General features: G+C 35.4%; 1 pseudogene; it reads left to right on the top strand.

Annotated features, from left to right (window-relative positions):
• The first annotated feature begins 712 nt into the window (after nucleotides 1-712).
• On the top strand, nucleotides 713-1,631 carry LOC131819507 (small ribosomal subunit protein eS24-like; annotated as a pseudogene).
• Nucleotides 1,632-11,045: the final 9,414 nt, after the last annotated feature.

The following is an 11,045-nucleotide window of genomic DNA, read 5'->3' as shown; positions in this document are numbered from 1 at the left end:
GACCTTCCCATTCAATCAGGAATAAAACAATATATCAGTTGTAAATGCTCAAATGCTATGAAGGACAGAGATATCCTGAAAGAGAATAGAAGGAGGTCATTTTTATCACAGAAGGTCAAAGGTGATATTTCACTTTGTCCAGTTTTTGACAACTGTTCAACAAGAATTAAAAATGAAAGTTTTTATGAGAGCAAAAACTGTATTTTCAAATGCACCAACAGGAGAAATAACACATTTTAAGAAGTAACCAATGTCCAGGTAATTGGATTGTGGACAGAGGGAAAATAACATGAAGACTGAACAAGTTAAGATCAGCAAGATGATTTAAGGTCCTGTATGCCAATATTAGAAATTCAGGGGGACACTTGGGTGGTTCAGTGGGTTAAAGCCTCTGCCTTCAGATCAGGTCATGATCCCAGGCTCCTGGGATTGAGTCCCACATCTGGATGTCTGCTCCGTGGGGAGCTTGCCCCCCTCCCCCACCTGCCTCTCTACCTACTTGTGATTTCTGTCTGTCGAATAAACAAATAAAATCTTTAAAAAAAAAATAAGAAATTCAGATTTTCTCTAAGTGAAAATAAGATGCTATTGGGAAATTTTACTAGGATATCATATGGCCCAATTTGTGTGCATGTGGTTTTTTAAAAATATTATTCCAGGGCAGATAGTGGTTCTCTTTTCCTTTCCAGCTGCTTGAAGTTCAGCGACCATCATGAATGACACAGTAACTCTCTGGACCAGGAATTTCATCACCAACTGACTACTTGAGCAGAAACAGGTGGTCACTGATGTCCTTCACCCTGGAAAGGCAATAATATCTAAGACAGAAATTCAGGAAAAACTAGACAAAATGTTCAAGACCACACCAGATGTCATATTTGTATTTGAATTCAGAACCCATTTTGGTGGTGGCTGTTGGGTCCGTTATCAAAGGAATGAGACTGAGACAAAGTTACGCAAAGCCTTATTCTACGCCAAGCATTAGAATTTAGACTGACCGGCCAGGGAACGAGGCTGAGACAAAGTAAATGTTATGTAAAGCTTTATTCTATGCCAAGCATTAGAAGTCAGACTGACCGGCCAGGGCTGCCTCCAAAGAGAGCGATGCCTTTGGTCTTATAGGCTAGTTTTTATAGGGCACAATCGCAGACATCTGCATATGTAGCTTTGGCTAATTGGATGCCTCTTACCTGTGTGTTTTAGTAACGGTTACCTGGAACCAATAGTAACTGTTGAGGCATTTATTAAACAACAAAATGGCTTTGTTTTAAGTATGTGTTTTAGTAAGAGTTACCTGGAACTGATATCAATAACTGTTGAGGCATTTATTAAACAACAAAATGTCTACCTAGGCAACATGGAGTCACTATGCCTAAGTAGGCCCAGGCAGGCCATAGGGGGTTAACATATTTTAACGTGGAATCAACCCCAACAGTGGCAAGACAACTGGATTTGGCATGATTTATGATTCCTTGGATTATGCAGAGAAAAAGGAACCCAAACATAGACTCACAAGACATGGCCTATATGAGAAGAAAAGGATATCAAGAAAACAGTGAAAGGAATGCAAGAACGGAATGAAGAAAATCAGGGGGACTACAAAAGCCAATTTTGGTGCTGGCAAAAAGTGAGTCAGAGACTGGACAAAGGAAGGAGTAAAGATGCTGCAGTGGGTTCCTCTGTGGTGATTGTGCAGATTTTTCATGACAGGATTAATAAACTAAGAATATTAAAGAAATATTGTTCCATAATTGTTTGGAATGGAGTTGAATAAAAGTGATAGTGGAAGGCCGTGGAAACATGAAGAGTTGACCAGGGGCATTCTGGGGAAGAGGGAAAGAAGGGTACAGATGTGAGAAATACTTTGGAGAAAGAATTGATGGATTGTATGTGGGGATCGAAGTAAAAAAAAAAAAAAAGAAAGAAAAGAATAATTCTCAGGAATGTATATTTTGGAATTGACTGAATGATAATGCCACTTGTGAAAATACAGTAGATGAGGCTTTATGAGTAAAAGCAGAAATTTTATTTTAGAATTTTAATTTTGAGACTTTAGTCCAACATCTGAGGAAGTTTTTTTTCTTTCTTTTCTTTCTTTCTTTTTTTTTTTTTTTAAGATTTTGTTTATTTATTTGTCAGAGAGAGCACAAGTTGACAGAGTGGCAGGCAGAAGCAGAGAGAGAAGCAGGCTTCCTGCTAGACAAGGAGCCCGATGAGGGACTTGATCCCAGAACCCTGGGATTATGACCTGAGCTAAAGGCAGCGGCTCAACTGACTGAGCCACCCAGGCGTCCCCTGAGGAAGTTTTCAAGGGTACAATTATCTGATTCTGGACTACAGATATAAATTTGGGATTCATTCAACTACAGATGGTCTCTAAAGCCACAGATTAGAAGAGGTATCGAGGCAGAGAAGAGACCTAGTGAGTACTGATCCTGAGAGACCATCAGGGAGAGGGGAAGAGCAGCCAGAGTTGGGAGAAAAACTAGAAAAAAATGGTGTGCTAAGAACTGATAGAGAACAATGTTCCAGAAAGAGGGGGTGGTGAATCCTGCCAAATTCTGTCAGGAGATTAAGAAATATGAGAACAGAAAGAGAAACAAACCACTGAATTTGGCAACAGAAAAAGCAGTGATGATGTATTCAGGTCTTAGAGGACTGCTGTGTGGTTTAGGCTCACTTTAGTGATACAATTAAAAACACAGTCAAGTTACCAACAATAATTAATTAAACATCTTGACGTGTAGGGGGAACTGGGTGGACGTCAGTTGGGGATCTGCCTTCGGCTCAGGTCCTGGTCCTGGGGTCCTGGAATTGAGCCCTGAATTGGGTTCCTGGCTCAGCAGGAAGTCTGCTTCTTCTTCTCACTCTGTCCCTTCCCCTGTTTGTGCTCTCATGCGCAAAATAAACAAATAAAATGTCAAATAAAATCTTAAAAAAACTTGAAGTGAATTTATATAAAAATAGTAAAAGATATCTAACTCGTAACCCAAAATGAAAGCTCTTATAATCCCATTTCTCTCCATCTACACACTCTAACACACCTGAACTTTCTCACATCCTCAAAATTTTCACTTAACGCTGCTTACTTTCGGATACTCTCTGTCTCAGTTTTTTGTTTTGTTTTGTTTTGTTTTTACTCTAATAGATGAAGTTATTCCAACAAATAATACTATTACAGTCTTTCCAACTCTTTCTTTGATCTTATCTTTTCCTGCTTACATTTTCTACTTTCTGTCACCAAAACCTTAGATGATAAGTTGGCAAGAGCAGACTTTCTCTTAGGGAACAATGGACAGGTAGTCAAATGAAAAGCCAAAGGTGCAAAGATGAAATTCACATTGTTACATAGATGGAAAAACTGTAAATTTGTATAAGTTAATACATATTATCTCTCTTCACATGACAATCATGGAGATTTACCACTCTCAGTTGACCCAGCTAATAAGAAGCTTCAATGTCAAATTTGTTTGCAGAACCAAATCGTTGCAAAATTCAAGGGGAGTGGAGAGATATATGATCTTTCCTTATAGCTCACTCCAATATAGTACAGATAATGCCTTATTACAGGAATCATTGTACAGTTAATGACCATAAGGTTATTTAAGGGGAAACAAAAGTTATTTAAGGCATAAGTTATTTAAGAGGAAACAAAACAGGAGTGTGGCAAACAATTTGTTGTCAGGAAAGTATAGTATAAAAATAAAAGGAAAAAAAAAAGTAAAAGGAGTATATTTAGAGGGTGTTGCCTTGACTCAAAATTTAGAAATAAAGCATTTGAAATATATTCAACAACTAAAAGCATCCTGGGATTTAGTTTTGGTTTTAGGTGTGTATTCAGGAATGTAGAAATTCTCAGAGCAATGAAAAACCACACTCCCTTGGAATATGATCCACCATCATAATAAGGAGATTTACCCCTAGGACTCCAGACCACTAACCTCTGGACACCAACTAATTATCAAAAATTGAATCAAAAATTCAAAAAATATTGAAAGCTATCGAGTAGAGTAAGCTGTGGGTGATTTTAAATTTAAGCCTGAGTCCTATCAAATATCCCATTTTAACACAATATTAGAAATAATGTATTCTTCAAGCCAAAGACTGAAAATTTTTGTAGTTTGATTTTTTTTGTGACACAGATAAGAAAACAAAGACACATTGAAGATCAGTAACTTGACTTAGAAAACATATTTATAAACAGGAAAAATGTTTAAAATAGTCAACTATTTAAAAATTATTAATAAAAAAGAGAAATTTACATGATTATTGCATTCTTGTAGTCCTTATTAAAGGGAAGGCTGAAAACTTGAGAAATATGAGAGATCTAGATTGATGATCTTATACACAAATGTTAAGCAAATTTTTGCAGTTAACGAGGTAACCCATTAGTGATGTTCCCAGATAGGTAACAGCTCTTGTCATAAGATATTTCTGAATATCTACTATTTCATTATCTTAGTAGAATCTGAAAAATAAGTGTCTCAATTTTATATCTATAAATTTCTTCATGATTAGAGTTTGAAGTTCCTTTGGTCCTTATTTCTTGAGAAGGTTTAAAAAGCAAAATGACTAACACTGACAGTGGAATAGATTTTGTACATTGTAATTGTGAGTTTGTTCATTTAACTCAGTGAACATTTTATCACCTGTAGCCTGTCTTTTTCATATACAAGGAAGAAATAGGGTTTGACAGCAAAAGTCCTATTTTAGGAAATAAATTGCATGTCACTTGAAGATTTATAGTTCTTGTATCATTAATAAAAATTTGTGGAAATTTGAATACCTGGGGAAAAAAAATGACTGATAATTTGAAGAAAAAAAGTAGAAGCAGTTCTAGGAGTAATCCAGATACTGTATTTAACAGTCAGATATCTTAAAAGAATTATGACTGACATATTTTTAAAATAGAGGAAAAATATACAAAATAAATGGAAATATTGAGAATTTCAACAAGGAATCAAAATTTATATTAAAAAAATAAAATTGAATGGACATCCTAGAACTAAAAAGTACAGAACCTAAAATTAAGAACTCAATGGAAGGGCTTCAAAGGAGACTAAACAAAATAGAAGATAGAATTAGTAAATATATTGAATGGTTATAAGAGTGTATTTCATCTGAAACGGAGAAAAGGCTAGAAAGATCCAAGCCTAAGAGATATGGTGCTGGACTCAGTCAAATGGTCTAACATGTATTTAATTGGAGTTCCAGAAGAAAAAAAAGGGAGAAAATGGGACAGAAGCAATATTTAAAGAAATATACACTAGACTTTTTCAAAACTGATGGAAGGTATTTGTCAATCCAGGAATCCAGAAGTTCTGTAAAGCTCAAGCAGAATAATTAGAAAGAAAGCAACCTTAGGTACATTATAGCTAAACTGCTAAAGCACAGGGGGAAAAAAAACAAAAAACAAAACAAAACAAAAAAACAATAGAGGGGCGCCTGGGTGGCTCAGTGGGTTGAAGTCTCAGCCTTCCGCTCCGGTCATGGTCCCAGGGTCCTGGCATCGAGCCCCGCATCAGGCTCTCTGCTTGGCGGGGGGCCTGCTTCCCCCTCTCTGCCTGCTTGTGATTCTGTCAAATGGATAAATAAAAAAAATCTTAAAAAAAAATAGAGAAAAGAGAAATATTAACCTCAAAGAATCAATACTATGTGATAAATGATTTTCAACAAACAGCATGAAAGCCTAAGAAAATATTAGCATTAGCATTCTAAAAAGAAAGAAAAATAAATTAGTAAACACAAATTGTACAGCTAGCAAAAATACCCTTCAAAAATTAAGGTAACACAAATATGTTTTTATGCAAACAATAACTCAGACAATTCACTATGAAAAGATCCACAGCAGAAGATATATTAAGGGAAGTTATTCAGGCTGAAGATAAATGAACTTGGAAGGAAACACAAAACTTAATGATGTCCATGCTGAATGGGTGAATAAGAGAAGTGAGTAAGGTTGCTCACTTTCAAGGGGAAACAAGATGGCCATGAGCCCAGAATTTGCATGTCTTCTAGAATCTGCAAAAGACTAAGAAATAGATTGTCCTCTGGATATTCTCTCAGGAAAGGAATGGAGTTGACAGTTTCACCTAAGCCTGGTAGGACCATGTCAATGCCAACCTACAAAACTGCAAGATAATAAACTTGTGAGAGTTTTTTTTTTTAAAGATTTTATTTATTTATCAGAGAGAGGGGGGGGGGAGAGCAAGCACAGGCAGACAGAATGGGAGGCAGAGGCAGAGGGAGAAGCAGGCTCCCCGCCGAGCAAGGAGCCTGATGTGGGACTCGATCCCAGGACGCTGGGATCATGACCCGAGCTGAAGGCAGCTGCTTAACCAACTGAGCCACCCAGGCGTCCCAACTTGTAAGAGTTTTTAAAACTACTAATTGTATTGTAACTTATTTGAGCAACAATAGAAAACTAATACAGAAACACAAATTGAAAATGCAATGAGGGGTGCCTAGGTGGCACAGTGGGTTAAGCCTCTGCCTTTGTCTCAGGTCATGATCTCAGGGTCCTAGGATCGAGGCCCGCATTGGGCTGTCTGCTTGGCAGGAAGTCTTCTTTCCTCTCTCTCTGCCTGCCTCTCTGCCTACTTGTGATCTCTGTCTATCAATTAAATAAATAAAATCTGAAAAAAAAATGCAATGAAATACTGTTATACCCTCATCAGAAATGCTAAAACCACATTACAGCAAGAATGTAGAAATAAAACTATCCCATTGCTGGTGTGAGCATAATGTATATACTACTAAAAAGTTTGCCATTTTTCTCCCCAAACTAAAGCACACCCATGTTATGATTTAGCAATTTCTGTTCTGAGCATATATCAATGAAAAAAATGAGTAAATACGTTCACAAAAAGACATGTATATAAATGCTATCAATTGTTTATAATAGACAAAAATTAAAAACTCATTAACAAAAGAATGGATAAAAATCAAGATATATCTATACAGTGAAACACTTCACATTGATTACAAAGAGTGAACTACTGATGTATGCAATAGCACCTCTCTCTCTCTATTTATATAAATACATATGTTATATGTTTATATAACATACATATATGTTTTATATATATACATATATATATGTGTATATATATATTTATTTACCCCAAAGATACAGATGTAATGAAAAGAAGGGCCATCTGTACCCCAATGTTCATAACAACAATGGCCACAGTCTCCAAACTGTGGAAAAAGCCAAGATGCCCTTCAACAGATGAATGGATGAAGATATGGTCCATTTACACAATGGACTATTATGCCTCCATTAGAAAGGATGAATACCGAACTTTTGTATCAACATAGATGTGACTGGAGGAGATTATGCTGAGTGAAATAAGTCAAGCAGAGAGAGTCAATTATCATATGGTTTCATGTACTTGTGGAGCATAAGGAATAACACGGAGGACATTGGAAGAAGGTGAGGAGAAGTGAGTTGGGGGAAATCAAAGGGGAAGACAACCCACGAGATACTGTGGACTCAGAGAAACAAACTGAGGGTTTTGGAGGGGTCGGGGTGGGGGTTTGGGTGAGCCTGATGGTGGGTATTAAGGAGGGCACATATTACATGGAGCACTGGGTGTGATGCATAAACAATGAATTTTGGAACACTGAAAAAATAAAAAACAACAAGAATCACAAAAAAAGAAAAAAATTCTTGGTCATATAAATAATAATATGATATATATATATATAATGTATAATATATATGTGTGGGTGCACATGTCTATGTTTCTGTGTATAAAATCAAGGTGAAAACCTAAGATCAGAGCATCTTATGCACCCTTCTGTATTCTACTCATCAATAAAAATATAATAGCACAATGTCCTGTGCAATTATAACTTACACAGCAATAAAATAAATGGCAATAACATCAAAAAGGACAAGAGAAAATGAATGAAATTAAGACATGTTAAGTCTTTTGCATTTTTCAGAAAGTGGTGAGAATATCTACATAGATCAGGAAATTATAATAGGTCAGGAAAATATATTGTAGTATAGATACATTACTTGAAGAATAATATAAGAATATTACTAAAAGGTTAATTCGAGGAGAAAAATAGAATGAAAATATTGATGATTCCAAAATAAGTCAAAAAGGATGAAATAAAGAAAAAGGGAGGGGCATCTCAGTGGCTCTGTTGGTTAGCTTCTGCCTTCAGCTCAGGTCATGATCCCAGGGTCATGGGATCCAGCTCCACATCAGGCTCCTTGCTCCGCAGGGAGGCTTCTTCTCCTTCTTCCTCTGCCACCCACCCCTTGTGTGGGCTTGTGTATGCTCTCTCTCTCCAATAAATAAAAAATAAATAAATTTCTTTAAAATAATAAAGAACCAAGGAACCAAGTAAAAACAAATTGCAAGGCGAAAGATGTGAATTATCACATTATTACACAGAATGTAAAGGAACTAAACAATCCAATTAATATTGAATATTTAAATGAGTAGAAACTAAAAGATTAAAGTTGATATATATGTACATAACACAAGAAAACTACTCATATCAAGAAAAAAATGACCATCATCATTACAAAGTTGAAGACTAGAACATTATTTTAGTGGTTTAGCAGAATAAGTTAAACGGTATTCTCTTAGACAAAGAACACATAATTAAAACAAGAAGACATTAGAGTTTTCCTTCAAAAGGATCATTCAACTGGAAATCAAATTAAAGTGCTATGAAATGGTAATTGCAGCTAGGCATCCATTATAGTTCCATTTCTTAAAATAGTTTTAAATACCAGCTCCAGCTTTCAGAATTACTTTTGTTGGCCCAAGTTTCTCAATATTGCTTTTTCAAGAATTAAATCTTATTAGGAATATGAAAAAAATTACCCTCCACCTTATTTCATATGTCTCTCTTGAATGGATATTACATTAATCATAAATTGCTTTGACAAATTTATACTTTTGACATCACAGAACAGGGTTCCATCCGCTGACGATAAGTTAAGCTCTACCTTGAAGAGGATTATTCTTAAAGTCAAGCAACCAACGTCAAATGTTATGACAGAAAATTGAAACATACAATTCAGGTCTTATACACATAGTGAATGGACTGTATTTCTTCTCTTCCTGAGACCTTTCTCTTCTGTCTAGGTTTTGAGGAAATGGCTAAGTTTTAAATGTCTCATAAGACTTTGACCATACAAGGGTGGTTCCATCCTGTGAAAGCTGGGCAGAATAGTATCATATAGCAGAAACCAAGTTTAAGATTATATAAATTATTTATATTTATATATAAATATTTATAAATTATATAAATATTTATATTTAAGCTAGTAATTTTATTGTATGTTGTGTTCTGTGTTCTTTTTGGGGGGAGTTAACCCTACTAATAGTTAGTAATAACTATTTTTTTCCAATTATTAGTCTTGTGTCATTTATGTCTCTATTATTACTGGCGGGAATCACTAGGGTATTGGCAGAAAGCCACATGGAGCCTGGGATATGAAAGTCAAGAGTTGGTTCTAGAAGCTCTAAATTGCCTTCCTGACATGAAAATTCTCTGCCCATCACCAGCCACAAAAGAAGAGGATTTAATTTCATGTTTTGTCTTTTGGGTTTTTTGTTGTTGTTTTTTGCAGAATAGGAAAAAAAAATTTTTAATTAAATATTTATTATTTAATGAATGATTCCACTTAGCCCAAATCTATTTTTGAAGGAAATAGAGCTCTTCCTCTGAGTCATCCTGAGTAAGATCTATAAAATTGTCATGGATATAAAAGAAAGAGAGTCAAACATAAAATATGGAGTATCTGAGAGCATTTAGATTTGGTTTCTGACATATCTATGAAACAGCAGGCACTGATGAAGATGGATGAAAGCAGGATATTTAAACTGAACTGTGAGTAGGGCTGACATCTGTGCTATGTGAAAGCTAGTGATCAATGTTATACCATTCACTTAGTTTTTGGTGAGGTGAGTTAAACTAATTTTACCTTAAAAATTAACATCTTGTATAATCACACTCTCATACAAAACAAAACAAACAAAACAAAACAAACAAACAAAAATCCTGTGTATTCTGTAAAATCTAGAAAATAAGTTTACTAACTAAATGCATCTTTATGTACTCTATATTTTTCCCTAAATAAACAGATGTACTTTACTGAGAGTGCTTTTGTTGTCACATATAAAAATGTGTCAATTATAGAAATTATTAAGTATATTTTGTGATTTCATAAATGCAAGATTTTGTTCAAAATATATTTTAAATTATGGGAAATCAAGGGCATGTGGGTAGTTCAGTCAGTTAAACATCTGCCTTTGGCTCAGGTCAAGATCCCAGAGTCCTGAGATTGAGTCCCACATGGGGGGGGGGGGTCCCTGCTCAGTAGAGAGCCTGCTTCTCCCTCTGCCTGCCACTCCCCCTGTTTGTGTCCTCTCTCTATATATCAAGTAAATAAATAAAATTAAAAAAATAAACTATGGGAAATAAATTCTTTTCAAAATGGACAGCATAGGTAAGGGGATAAGGGGATAAGATAAGATAAGGGGATGACTTCTAGAATAAGACATTGGTTTCTAAATAACATTATAATATTTCAATTTAAAATAAGGGACCTAAGATCTAAATAAATTATATGATTCATGAAATAATCAGAAACTAAATAAACTATAACCTATATCTCTTGAATCCCAAACCTGTGTTTTTTTAAAAAATACTATACTATGTTACTGTGGCAAATCACTGTTTATAAGTAATGTCAAAATAAAAGTTTAGTCTCTAGACAATTCCTCTCTATTCCTCCCCATGGCCCTTAAAGCCTGACTATTCCTCCTAAATATTATGCTCAGACCTCCCTGTAATATGTCTCAACAAACCTTCCTACCCTCCCAACTGATTTCATCTCAGCTTCTTCCCCCAAATCTGCACTCTAAAACCTAAATGGATTTGTCTTTAATCCCTCTCCAGATGATTTTCTCCTGACACATTTGTTGGCATATGGATGTCACCTTTCTCCCAGCCGTCTTTGACTCACAGCGTCATCTGTCTTGGTTTAGAGATCCCAAGTTCAACCAACAAGC

The sequence above is a fragment of the Mustela lutreola genome, chromosome 1, assembly GCF_030435805.1.
Source record: "Mustela lutreola isolate mMusLut2 chromosome 1, mMusLut2.pri, whole genome shotgun sequence".
Lineage (NCBI taxonomy): Eukaryota > Metazoa > Chordata > Mammalia > Carnivora > Mustelidae > Mustela > Mustela lutreola.
This window is presented reverse-complemented; position numbering and strand designations above follow the sequence as displayed.